Below are 12,427 nucleotides of genomic sequence, written 5' to 3' on the forward strand. Positions count from 1 at the left end.
TCAAAAACATAAGTTCTTCTTATATTTTAGGTAAACACCATTAAAGCACAAAACATTTTTCTCAGCTGATAATCAGTCCACTCTAATGGATATTCAGATACAAAATTATAAGTTTAAAAATCAAAAAAACACCTAATTAAACCCATCAAAGTGCATGAACAATGTTTCTGAATTGGATATTTTAAGACAGAAAAAATAAAAATAGATTCCATACAAATTTATTCAAAATCTATGAGCCTGCCCATAAATTTGGGAGTCAGAAACTTTTGGCCATCCTTATAAATTTAAATAATTTGTATTTTAACATCACAATATAAAATAAATATATATGTAGTGTATAAAATAGTATATACATACATATCAGTGTTCTCCACAAAAACATTTGCCAGCCAGGTGGTATTATAAAGGTAGCTGGGTGGGGGCAATGTAATATTTCCTAATATTAAAACATAATATGCCAATTAATTGCATAATTTAACACATTTATTTAATGATAATTTGTGCAATCAACATTGAACATTTGTAATATTAGCTAATATTAGCCGGGTGGCCAGTAAAATCAGCTGGGTGGTAAACTGTTAAGAAGGTCAGCTGGGTGGTAAACTGTTAAGAAGGTCAGCTGGGTGGTAAACTGTTAAGAAGGTCCTGGATAACTGCATATACATATTATAAACATACATTAGAATACAATAAGAGTTGGCTTTGTATTTCACAGCTGTGAGACCTATAAAGGATCCAGCCCCACCAAGCTAAGTTTTAGGTGCAGAAGGAGATAGATTGTGAGGTAAGTGGAGGCACCTATTTTTAAGAGTCGGTGGCTCCCTGGCACCTGGGTTTGTCGAGCCCTGCCATAGAAAAAGAAAAAGAAAAAAAAAAAAAAGACGTACTCTTATAGCTGAATGTTGCATTCAATCATGTCACAAAGCTGTACATTTGCCAATGGACAATATCATACAAAGTAATTTAATGGTCCCAGATGTTTTGAAATCGGGTAAATCAGGCTGAATCTTGCTCACGTTCCTTAAAGGGACAGTAACGTCAAAACTAAACTTTCATGATTCAGACAACGCTTGCAATTCTAAAAAAACCTTTAAATTTATGTATATTATGAAATTACATTGTTTTCTTGGTATCCTTTGTTGAGCTCCAGGGCAGTAACACTACTGGGAGCTATCTAGCACATCTGGTGATCCAATGAAAAAATTCATATGTACAGTACATAGCAAGTAATTAACAGTTAGATTCCAGTAGTGCATTGCTTTTCTCCTAAGCCTACTTAGGTTTGATTTTCTACAAAGGATACCAAGAAAACAAAGTATATTTGATAAAAGAGAATACAGTTTTATAAGACTTTTCAGTTTACATCTAATCTAAATCATGAAAGTTCAAATTTGACTTTAATGCCATAGATGATGTTGGTCTTTATTTCAAGGGGCATAAATTGCAAAAAGAAAAGGGTCTAATATTTTCTATGCAGAGACTCTTGCAAACATGAAATGCTCTGTGTGTGTAACTCCTTTCTATAATGGTTTTAGCAGAAAAGGAATAAATATGATTGTTCAAGTAGGCTGAAGAGGATCCCTCTTTGTTCTTATGTTCTCTGATTGGAGGCAATAAATGATGTAAAAGAGAGGGCTGGACAAGAGGATGCATAATTTGTCAATTCATTATGATGTTCAATTTTTATGGATTTATTTATTAAAAAAAAAAAAAATACAATCATTTTCTTACTTGGGTAAAATATTTCTAAACAGTAAAAGGAAGAGATGAATGAATGTGAATGTAACACCGGTATGAGACAGTGTGATAGAAGTAGACCAGTTGCATATTTACTGTAGTCCTTCCCTTCACTTGCACAAAATATTCATGGCATGGATTTGTATCTCCTTATAATCAGTTTATGACTGTCAAATTAATAAATCATTTTACATCTTCTTATGTTTAGCTGTTTTGTGTGCCAAAGTCTTAATATAAAGCAAAAAAAACAACAAGATAACCTTCCTTATCTCTCTCTCATACAGTTTTCACCAAATGTAATCTGCAGGTTGTACAAAGAGAAGCACTTATAATGCTACAAATAAAGCAGACATTTATCGAGAGCTGTACAATTTCTTAGAATTCACTTCCCTAGAATAGGTTGTTGCCACAGTTTCTCCATGGGCCACTAATAAAGGTTTAAATGATCCATTAACAATTTTAACAGTGTGAGCTGCAACAAAGTGGCTTATGCATTTCAACTCAAACAAATGCCACAGGAAACTGAAGTGTGCTCCAGCATACAAGAGTTAAAGTGAATGTAAATTTCCATGATCAAGTGCCCGGTTTTAAAAAATTCGATTAACCCCTTAATGACCGACGACATGCAGGCTACGTCCTCCAAACAAAATACCCTTAACGACCAAGGACGTACCCTGCACGTCGTCGGTCTGGGAAAGTGGTGGAAGCGATCCTGATCGCTTACAGACGCTTTCCAGTTATTGCAGTGATGCCTCTATTTAGAGGCATCCTGCAATAACCTTTTTTAGCAGTCCGGTGCAGAGAGAGCCACTCTGTGGCCCTCTTTGCATCGGCCATAGATGGCCGTAATCGTTGGAGGGTGGGAGCCGACGTGGGAGGCGGGTATCGATGCCTTCTCTGAAGCAGATGGGGGCAGGATAGTGGGCGGGGTAGTCGGGGGCGTGCGCACGTGCACGGGGAGGGAGCGGGTGGGAACGGCTACACTACAGAAAAACGTTAAAGGAAAAGTGGGACAGAGGGGGATATAAATTTAAAATAAAAATGATCTAAGGGATCTGGGGGGGAAGCTACACTACAGAAAAAAAAAAAAATACAAAAAAAATATATTTTATTGTAAACTGGGTAACTGGCAGACAGCTGCCAGTACCCCAAGATGGCTCCCAATAAGCTAGAGGAGGAGGAGGGTTAGAGAGCTGTTTGGGGGGGGTATTCCTACACAGCAGCATATGTAAATATGCTTAACAATAAAATTAAAAAAAATAGAATATCGCTTTTATTTTAGTACTGGCAGACTTTCTGCCAGTACTTAAGATGGCAGGGACAATTGTGGGGTGGGGGAGGGAAGACCTGTTTGGGAGGGATCAGGGGGTGTGATGTGTCAGGAGTGAGGCTGATCTCTACACTAAAGCTAAAATTAACCCTGCAAGCTCCCTACAAGCTACCTAATTAACCCCTTCACTGCTGGCCATAATACATGTGTGATGCGCAGCAGCATTTAGCGGCCTTCTAATTACCAAAAAGCAATGCCAAAGCCATATATGTCTGCTATTTCTGAACAAAGGGGATCCCAGAGAAGCATTTACAACCATTTGTGCCATAATTGCACAAGCTGTTTGTAAACAATTTCAGTGAGAAACCTAAAATTGTATAAAAAAAATGTAAAGTTTTTGTTTTTTAAATTTGATCGCATTTGGCGGGGGAAATGGTGGCATGAAATATACCAAAATGGGCCTGGATCAATACTTTGGGATGTCTTCTAAAAAAAAAAAATATACATGTCAAGGGATATTCAGGGATCCTGAAAGATATCAGTGTCCCAATGTAACTAGGGCTAATTTTGAAAAAAAGTGGTTTTGAAATAGCAAAGTGCTACTTGTATTTATTGCCCTATAACTTGCAAAAAAACCAAAGAACATGTAAATATTGGGTATTTCTAAACTCAGGACAAAATTTAGAAACTATTTAGCATGGGTGTTTTTTTGGTGGTTGTAAATGTGTAACAGATTTTGGGTGTCAAGGTTAGACAAAGTGTTTTTTTCCATTTTTTCCCTCATTTTATAATTTTTTTTTAGAGTAAATTATAAAATATGATGAAAAAGGAAATGTATGCTTACCTGATAAATTTATTTCTTTTACGATATGACGAGTGCACGAATTTCATTCCTTACTTGTGGGATTTATCCTCCTGCTAGCAGGAAGTAGCAAAGAGCACCACAGCAGAGCTGTATATATAGCTCCTCCCTTCCCTCCACCTCCAGTCATTTGACCGAAGTTAGGAAGAGAAAGGAAAAGCCAAAAGGTGCAGAGGTGACTGAAGTTTATAAAAATACATACCTGTCTTAGAAATGATAGGATGGGCCGTGGACTCGTCATATCGTAAAAGAAATAAATTTATCAGGTAAGCATAAATTTCCTTTTACAAGATATGACGAGTCCACGGATTTCATCCTTACTTGTGGGATACAATACCAAAGCTACAGGACACGGATGAAAGGGAGGGACAAGACAGGAACCTAAACGGAAGGCACCACTGCTTGAAGAACCTGTCTCCCAAAAACAGCTTCAGAAGAAGCAAAAGTATCAAATTTGGAAAAAAAGTGTGAAGAGACAACCAAGTTGCAGCCTTGCAAATGTGTTCAACAGAAGCATCGTTTTTAAATGCCCATGAGGAAGCCACAGCCCTGGTAGAATGAGCCATAATTCTTTCAGGATGCTGCTGTCCAGCAGTCTCATACGCCAGATGGATGATACTCTTCAGCCAAAAAGAAAGAGAGGTAGCTGTAGCTTTCGGACCCCTACGCTTTCCAGAAAAAACAACGAAAAATGAAGATGAGTTACGGAAATCCTTAGTTGCCTGCAAGTAAAACTTCAGGGCACGGACCACGTCCAAGTTATGCAACATACGCTCCTTCTTAGAAGAAGGGTTAGGACATAAAGAAGGAACAACAATTTCCTGATTAATATTCTTATTAGAAACAACCTTAGGAAGGAAACCAGGTTTGGTACGTAAAACCACCTTATCAGAATAGAAGATAAGATAAGGCGAATCACATTATAACGCTGAAAGCTCAGACACTCTGTGAGCAGAAGAAATAGCAACCAAAAAAAAAAAAATTTCCAAGATAACTTAATATCTATGGAATGCATGGGTTCAAACGGAACCCCTTGAAGAACATTAAGAACTAAATTCAAACTCCAGGGTGGAGCAATTTGTCTAAACACAGGCTTGATTCTGGTCAGAGCCTGACAAAAAGTCTGAACATCTGGAACATCTGCCAAACATTTGTGTAGTAAAATTGACAAAGCAGATATTTGTCCTTTTAAGGAACTAGCTGATAACCCTTTCTCCAATCCTTCTTGGAGAAAAGACAGAATCCTGGGAATCCTAACTCTACTCCATGAATAACCCTTGGATTCACACCAGCATAGATATTTACGCCATATCTTATGGTAGATCTTTCTAGCGACAGGCTTACGTGCCTGAATCAAAGTATCAATGACCGAATCAGAGAACCCCCGCTTAGATAAAATCAAGCGTTCAATCTCCAAGCATTCAGTTGCAGAGAAACTAGATTTGGGTGTTTGAAGGGTCCCTGAATGAGAAGGTCCTGCCTCAATGGAAGCTTCCACGGCGGCAGAGAGGACATGCCCACTAGATAGGCATACCAAGTCCTGCAAGGCCACACAGGCGCGACTAGAATCACTGAAGCCCTATCCTGTTTGATCCGAGCAATCACTCGGGGAAGGAGAGTAAACGGTGGAAACACATAAACTAGGTTGAAAGACCAAGGCACTGCCAAAGCATCTATCAGTTCGGCCTGAGGATCCCTTGACCTGGATCCGTATCTTGGGAGCTTGGAATTCTGACGAGACGCCATCAGATTCAATTCCGTCTGTCTGCTTAAAAATTCCGCTTCCCAGTTGTCCACTCCTGGGATGTAGATTGCTGACAGATAACAAGAGTGAGTTTCCGCCCACCGAATTATCTTGGATACTTCTGTCATCGCTAAGGAACTACTTGATCCTCCCTGATGACCGATGTAAGCCACAGTCGTGATGTTGTCCTACTGGCAAAGGATGAATTTGGCTGAAGCCAACTGAGACCACACCTGAAGCGCATTGAATATTGCTCTTAATTCCAGAATATTGATTGGAAGGAGAGACTCCAACTGAGTCCACACACCCTGAGTCTTCAGGGAATTCCAGAATGTACCCTAGCCTAGTAGACTGGTGTCCATTGTCACTGTCACCCATGAGGGTCTGCGGAAGCACATCCCTTGGGACAGATGATCCTGCGACAACCACCAAAGAAGAGAGTCTCTTGTCTCCTGATCCAGGTCTATCTGAGGAGACAAAATTGCATAATCTCCATTCCACTGCCTGAGCATGCTCAGTTGTAGTGGTCTTAGATGAAAACGAGCAAACGGAATGATGTCCACCATCAATACAATTACCTCCATGCACTGAGCCACTGATGGCCGAGGATTGGACTGAAGAGCTAGGCATGTATTCAGAATCTTTAACTTTCTGACCTCCGTCAGGAAAATCTTCATAGATATGGAATCTATTAGAGTTCCCAAGAAGGGAACCCTTGTCTGTGGAATTAATTAACTCTTTTCTAGATTCACCTTCCACCCCTGAGTCCTCAGAAAGGACAGAACCATGTCTGTATGAGACTTTGTCAGATGGTAAGACGACACCTGGATCAGAATATCATCCAGATAAGGCACCACAGCAAAGTCCCGCAATCTGAGAACCGCTAGAAGTGACCCTAGAACCTTTGTGAAGATCCTGGGTGCCGTGGCCAACCCGAAGGGAAGGGCCACAAACTGAAAATGTTTGTCCAGAAAGGCAAACCTTAGGAACTGGTGATGATCCTTGTGGATAGGAATATGAAGATATGCATCCTTTAAGTCCACGGTAGTCATATATTGGACCCTCCTGGATCAATGGCAGGATTGTTTGAATGGTCTCCATCTTGAAGGATGGAACTCTGATAAACTTGTTTAGACTTTTTAAATCTAAAATAGGACGAAACGTGCCCTCTTTTTTGGGAACCATGAAGAGATTTGAGTAAAACCCCTGCCCCTGTTCCAGTATGGGAACGGGATTAATTACTCCCATAGTAGAGAGGTCTTTTACACAACGTAAGAACCCCTTTCTTTTTATCTGGTCTACAGACAATCTTGAAAGAAAAAATCTCCCCCTTGGAGGAGAACTTTTGAATTCCAGTTGATACCCTTGGGACACGATTTCCAGTGTCCAAGGATCCTGAACATCTCTTACCCAAGCCTGGGTAAGGAAAGAAAGTCTGCCCCCTACTAGATCCGATCCCGGATCGGGGGCCGCCCCTTCATGCTGTCTTGGTAGCAGTAGCGGGCTTTTTGAGTTGCTTACGGACTTGGCCTGAGTAAAATTCCCTTCCTGCTTGGCGGAAGAAAAGAAAGAAGAGGGGACTCCTTTAAAGTTCCGAAAGGAACGAAAATTATTTTGTTTCCCCCTCAGTTTAGCAGTTCTATCTTGAGGAAGGAGATGACCCTTACCTCCAGTAATGTCAGAAATTATTTCTTTCAAGTCAGGCCCGAATAGGGTTTTTCCTTTGAAAGGAAAACCAAAAGCTTTGGCTTAGATGATACATAAGCAGACCAAGATTTTAACCATAACACTCTATGCGCTAAAATGGCAAATCCGGCAATCTGAAAGGCGGCACTTAAAAAAAGAATTAGCCAGCTTAAGAGCCTTAATTCCCTCTAAAATATCCTCTAAAGGAGTCTCCGTCTTAAGAGACTCTTCTAATGCATCAAACCAGGTGGCCGCCGCAGTGGTAACTGGTACAATGCAGGCCGTCGGTTGTAAAAGGAAACCCTGATGAATAAACAGTTTCTTTAGCAGACCCTAAAATTTCTTATCCATAGGGTCTATGAAAACACAACTGTCCTCAATAGGAATAGTTGTACGCTTAGCTAGGGTAGATATAGCTCCCTCCACCTTAGGGACTGTCTGCCAAGAGTCCCTTACAGTGTCAGCTATGGGATACATCTTTTTAAAATTAGGAGACGGTGAGAACGGGATACCCGGTCTGTCCCATTCCCTCTAAATAATCTCCAAAATTCTCTTAGGAACCGGGAAAGCAGTGTAAGTAGGTACCTCTAAGTATTTGTCCATCTTACACAATTTCTCTGGTGGTACCACAATAGAATCACAATCATCCAGAGTCGCTAAAACCTCCCGAAGTAACAGACGGAGGTGATCAAGCTTAAATCCAAAGGACATGACGTCCAAGTCCGTCTGAGGCAAGGCACTTCCCGAGTCGGAAAATTCCCCCTCAGACAGAAGTTCCCTGACCCCCAAATCAGATCCCTGTGAGGGTACATCGGAAATAGCTAACAAAGCATCAGAGGACTCAGTATTCACATTGACTTCGGTCCTGCTGCGTTTGCCCTGTAACACTGACAACTTAGATAATACCTCTGTAAGGGTAGTTGACATAACTGCAGCCATATCCTGCAAAGTAAATGAATAAGACGCGGTTGAAGAACCCGGCGTCGCTTGGGTGGGCGTTAAAGGTTGTGACGCTTGGGGAGAATTTGGCGGAATATCCTGATTCTCCTCAGACTGAGAATCATCCTTAGCACACTTTCTTTACATAAAATATGCTTTTTACATTGTAAGGCCCTTTCAGTACACGAGGGACACAAAGTAAGAGGGGGTTCCACAATGGCATCTAAACACATAGAACAAATAGTTTCCTGAAGTTCAGACATGTTAAACAGACTAGCAATAGCAATAATAGTCGTTCTTTACTTAAAATAAAGAACAATTTTTCTGTTAACTGCAATTATGGCAAAATTATTTGCGGTAATAAAAAATGCCCTTATGTGTTTCAATAAACCTTACAATATTGCACCGCTTGATTGGCAAGCTATTTATCAATTAATATGAACTTTTATGAAGTTTATGAATTTTATTAATACTTAAGGCCTCTGCACCTCGCCACAGTTCTGCTGTGGCGCCTACCTGCCACCAAATAATGCTGCTTCGTCTAAGTCCCTCTGTACCACTGGAGTACAAATCAACTTTGGAACCACCGGAGCTCAGGACCGTGCTGCTTGTTCCGGCTGAAGACTGCGCGACTGAGCGTGCGAAAATAGGCCACACCCACCGTGGGCGTACTTGAGCCGCACTTAAGCCCGCATGGGCCGAAAAACAAACATGCCAATGTCATAAACCTGAATGAGAAAAACGCCATGTGCCCCTCATCATACACTCACAATAAAAATGCCAAAAAACACACATAATAAAGCTCTTTCGCGGGCCTGTTATTTTGATGATCCAACACAAAAAACACCAGCCCAAAGATAGCAAAACCGCATCTCCCAGCGTCAGCCCACATATGAATAAGTGAAAATTAAACACACTTATAATATCATAACAAAAGAGGATCCAGGAACACCATTTTAATATCTATAGTGCTTAGCAAGTATCCCTCCCCAGTTAGGGAAAAATGTCAGCCTGTTCTGATGTAACCAGTCTCCCCAGAAACAAATGACTGAACATACCTCAATGCTGCTTGTAGCATGACATGGTTCTCCACACTGAAGATATTTCTTTACACTACCTTGAACTGCTCAGTGGAAAACCAACTGGATCTTAGATAATTTTTGCTAAGATCATTAGTATCAGGGCAGACAAATAAGAGGTCTGCACTCCTCCTAGGGATTAAGTGACTGATGATTTCTCCCTGAGAAAAATAGTACTCACTGGCACCATTTTAAAATAAAAAACTTCTTGATTGAAGAAACTAAACTAACACCTCACTTTAGTTCTTCCTATCACTAACACAGGCAAAGAGAATGACTGGAGATGGAGGGAAGGGAGGAGCTATATATACAGCTCTGCTGTGGTGCTCTTTGCCACTTCCTGCTAGCTGGAGGATAAATCCCACTAGTAAGGATGAAATCCGTGGACTCGTCATATCTTGTAAAATAAATAATGGTATCTTTAGAAAGTCCATATAATGGAGAGAAAAACGGTATATAATATGTGTAGGTACAGTAAATGAGTGAGAGGAAAATTACAGCTAAACACAAACACCGCAAAAATGTAAAAATAGCCTTGGTCCCAAACGGAAAGAAAATGGAAAAGGGCTGTTGTCACTAAGGGGTAAAAAACAGGGGCACTTTAATTCATCAAAATTTACATTTCACTTGTGTTGTGAAAATACTTACCTTTTAATCTTGACAGCCGCTGCATCGCTTCCTCCGCCCGTCGCAAAGCCTCTTCCTGGGTCGAAAATGAGGAATACGACTTCCTCCAATCACTGCGTTAAATCAGACACTGATTACCCCGGAGGGGAAGTCGTGATTGGAGGATGACTGATCCGTAATTTGACGTATGAAGAGGCTTGTGATGACCGGGGAAAGCTGGAGCGGCTAAAAAGTATTTTCACAACACAAGAGAAATGTAAATTTTGATGAATTAAAGTGCCCCTGTTTTGAGAGATAGAGAGATAGAGAGAGAGATTAATCAGCCAATCAGATTGAGCTCGCATTCTATTGGCTGATCGGAACAGCCAATCGGATTTAACTTGAATCTGATTGGCTGATTCAATCAGATTTTTCCTACCTTAATTCCGATTGGCTGATGAATTCCGATTGGCTGATAGGATTCTGAGGGACGCCATCTTGGATGACGTCACTTAAAGGAACCTTCATTCGTCGGGTAGTCGTCGGGGAAGAAGGATGTTCCACGCCGGAGGTCTTGAAGATGGAGCCGCTCCTCGTCGGATGGATGAAGATGTCTGCCGGTCCGGATGTCCTCTTCTGCTCGGATAGGATGAAGACTTCTGCCGGTCTGGATGTCCTCTTCTGCCCCATTGGATGAAGACTTCGGCCCGGCTGGGTGAAGACTCCTCAAGGGCAGATTAGGGGTTAATACTATTTATTATAGGGTTTGCGAGGCGAGAGTGCGGCGGTTTAGGTGTTAATAACTTTATTAGAGTAGCGGCGAGGTCCGGTCGGCAGATTAGGGGTTAATAAGTGTAGGTAAGATAGCGGCGACGTTGGGGGGGGGCAGATTAGGGGTTAATAAATATAATATAGGGGTCGACAATGTTGGGGGCAGCAGATTAGGGGTCCATAGGGATAATGTAGGTTGCGGCGGTGTACGGAACGGCTAATTAGGGGTTAATAGTATAATGCAGGTGTCAGCGATAGCGGGGGCGGCAGATTAGGGGTTAATAAGTGTAAGGTTAGGGGTGTTTAGACTCTGGGTTTATGTTAGGGTGTTAGGTGCATAGGAAACAATGGGGCTGCGTTGGGAGCTTAACGCTGCTTTTTTGCAGGTGTTAGGTTTTTTTTTCAGCCCAAACTGCCCAATTGTTTCCTATGGGGGAATCGTGCACGAGAACGTTTTGCCAGCTTACCGCTACCGTAAGCAACGTTGGTATTGAGGGTTGAAGTGGCGGTAAATTAGGCTCAACGCACCCTTTTTGGAGCCTAACGCAGCCCCTCAGACAGCTCTAAATACCAGCGTTGTCTTAAGGGTGCGTTGGGAAAAAAAGCTGTGTTAGCTACGCGGGTCTTTACTGACAAAACTCTAAATCTAGCGGTAAGTTTTTCTCATAATTGAAAAAAAAATAAAATAAATAAAATACATCAAAACGGTAGAATTTAGTAAATGTATGCAAAGAGGACCAAGTCGCTTCATTCTTAAAAGCCCACGAAGTGGAGACTGATCTAGTAGAATGAGCTGTGATTCTCTGAGGTGGGGCCTGACCCGACTACAAATAAGCCTTATGAATCAAAAGCTTTAACCAAGATGCAAAGGAAATGGCAGAAGCTTTCTGACCTTTCCTAGAACCAGAAAAAACAAATAGACTAGAAGTCTTCCTGAAATCTTTAGTAGCTTCAACATAATATTTCAAAGTTCTTACAACATACAGAGAATGTAAGAATCTCTCCAAAGAATTCTTAGGATTAGGACACCGAGGGGACAAGAATTTCCCTATTAATGTTGTTAGAATTCAAAACCGCCTTATCTTGATGAAAAATCAGAAAAGGTGACTCACAAGAAAGTCAGGTAATTCAGAAACTCTTCTAGCAGAAGAGATAGCCAAAAGGAACAGCACTTTCCAAGAAAGTAGTTTAATATCCAAAGAATGCATAGGCTCAAAAGGAGGAGCCTGTAAAGCTTTCAAAACCAAATTAAGACTCCAAAAGAGGGGAGATTGATCTAATGACAGGCTTGATACGGACTAAAGCCTAAACAAAACAGTGAATATCAGGAAGCTTAGCAATCTTTCTGTGAAATAAAACAGAAAGAGCAGAGATTTGTCCCTTCAAGGAACTTGTAGACAAACCTTTATCCAAACCATCCTGAAGGAACTGTAAAATTCTAGGAATTCTAAAAGAATGCCAAGAGAATTTATGAGAACACCATGAAATAGAAGTCTTCCAAACTCGATAATAAATCTTCCTAGAAACAGATTTACGAGCCTGTAACATAGTATCAATCACTGAGTCAGAGAAACCTCTATGACGAAGAGTTCAATTTCCATACCTTCAAATTCAATGATTTGAGATCCTGATGGAAAAACGGTCCTTGAGACAGAAGGTCTGGTCTTAAAGGAAGTGGCCAAGGTTGACAACTGGACATCTGGACAAGGTCCGCATACCAGAACCAGTGAGGC

The 12,427-nt window shown here is 41.0% G+C and overlaps 1 protein-coding gene across 1 annotated transcript in view; it reads right to left on the reverse strand.

Annotated features, from left to right (window-relative positions):
• Positions 1-12,427, reverse strand: part of KICS2 (KICSTOR subunit 2) — a 33,712-nt gene that overhangs the window by 13,821 nt on the left and 7,464 nt on the right. The gene's annotated exons all lie outside the window — the stretch shown is intronic.

Source organism: Bombina bombina, chromosome 6 (genome assembly GCF_027579735.1).
Source record: "Bombina bombina isolate aBomBom1 chromosome 6, aBomBom1.pri, whole genome shotgun sequence".
Lineage (NCBI taxonomy): Eukaryota > Metazoa > Chordata > Amphibia > Anura > Bombinatoridae > Bombina > Bombina bombina.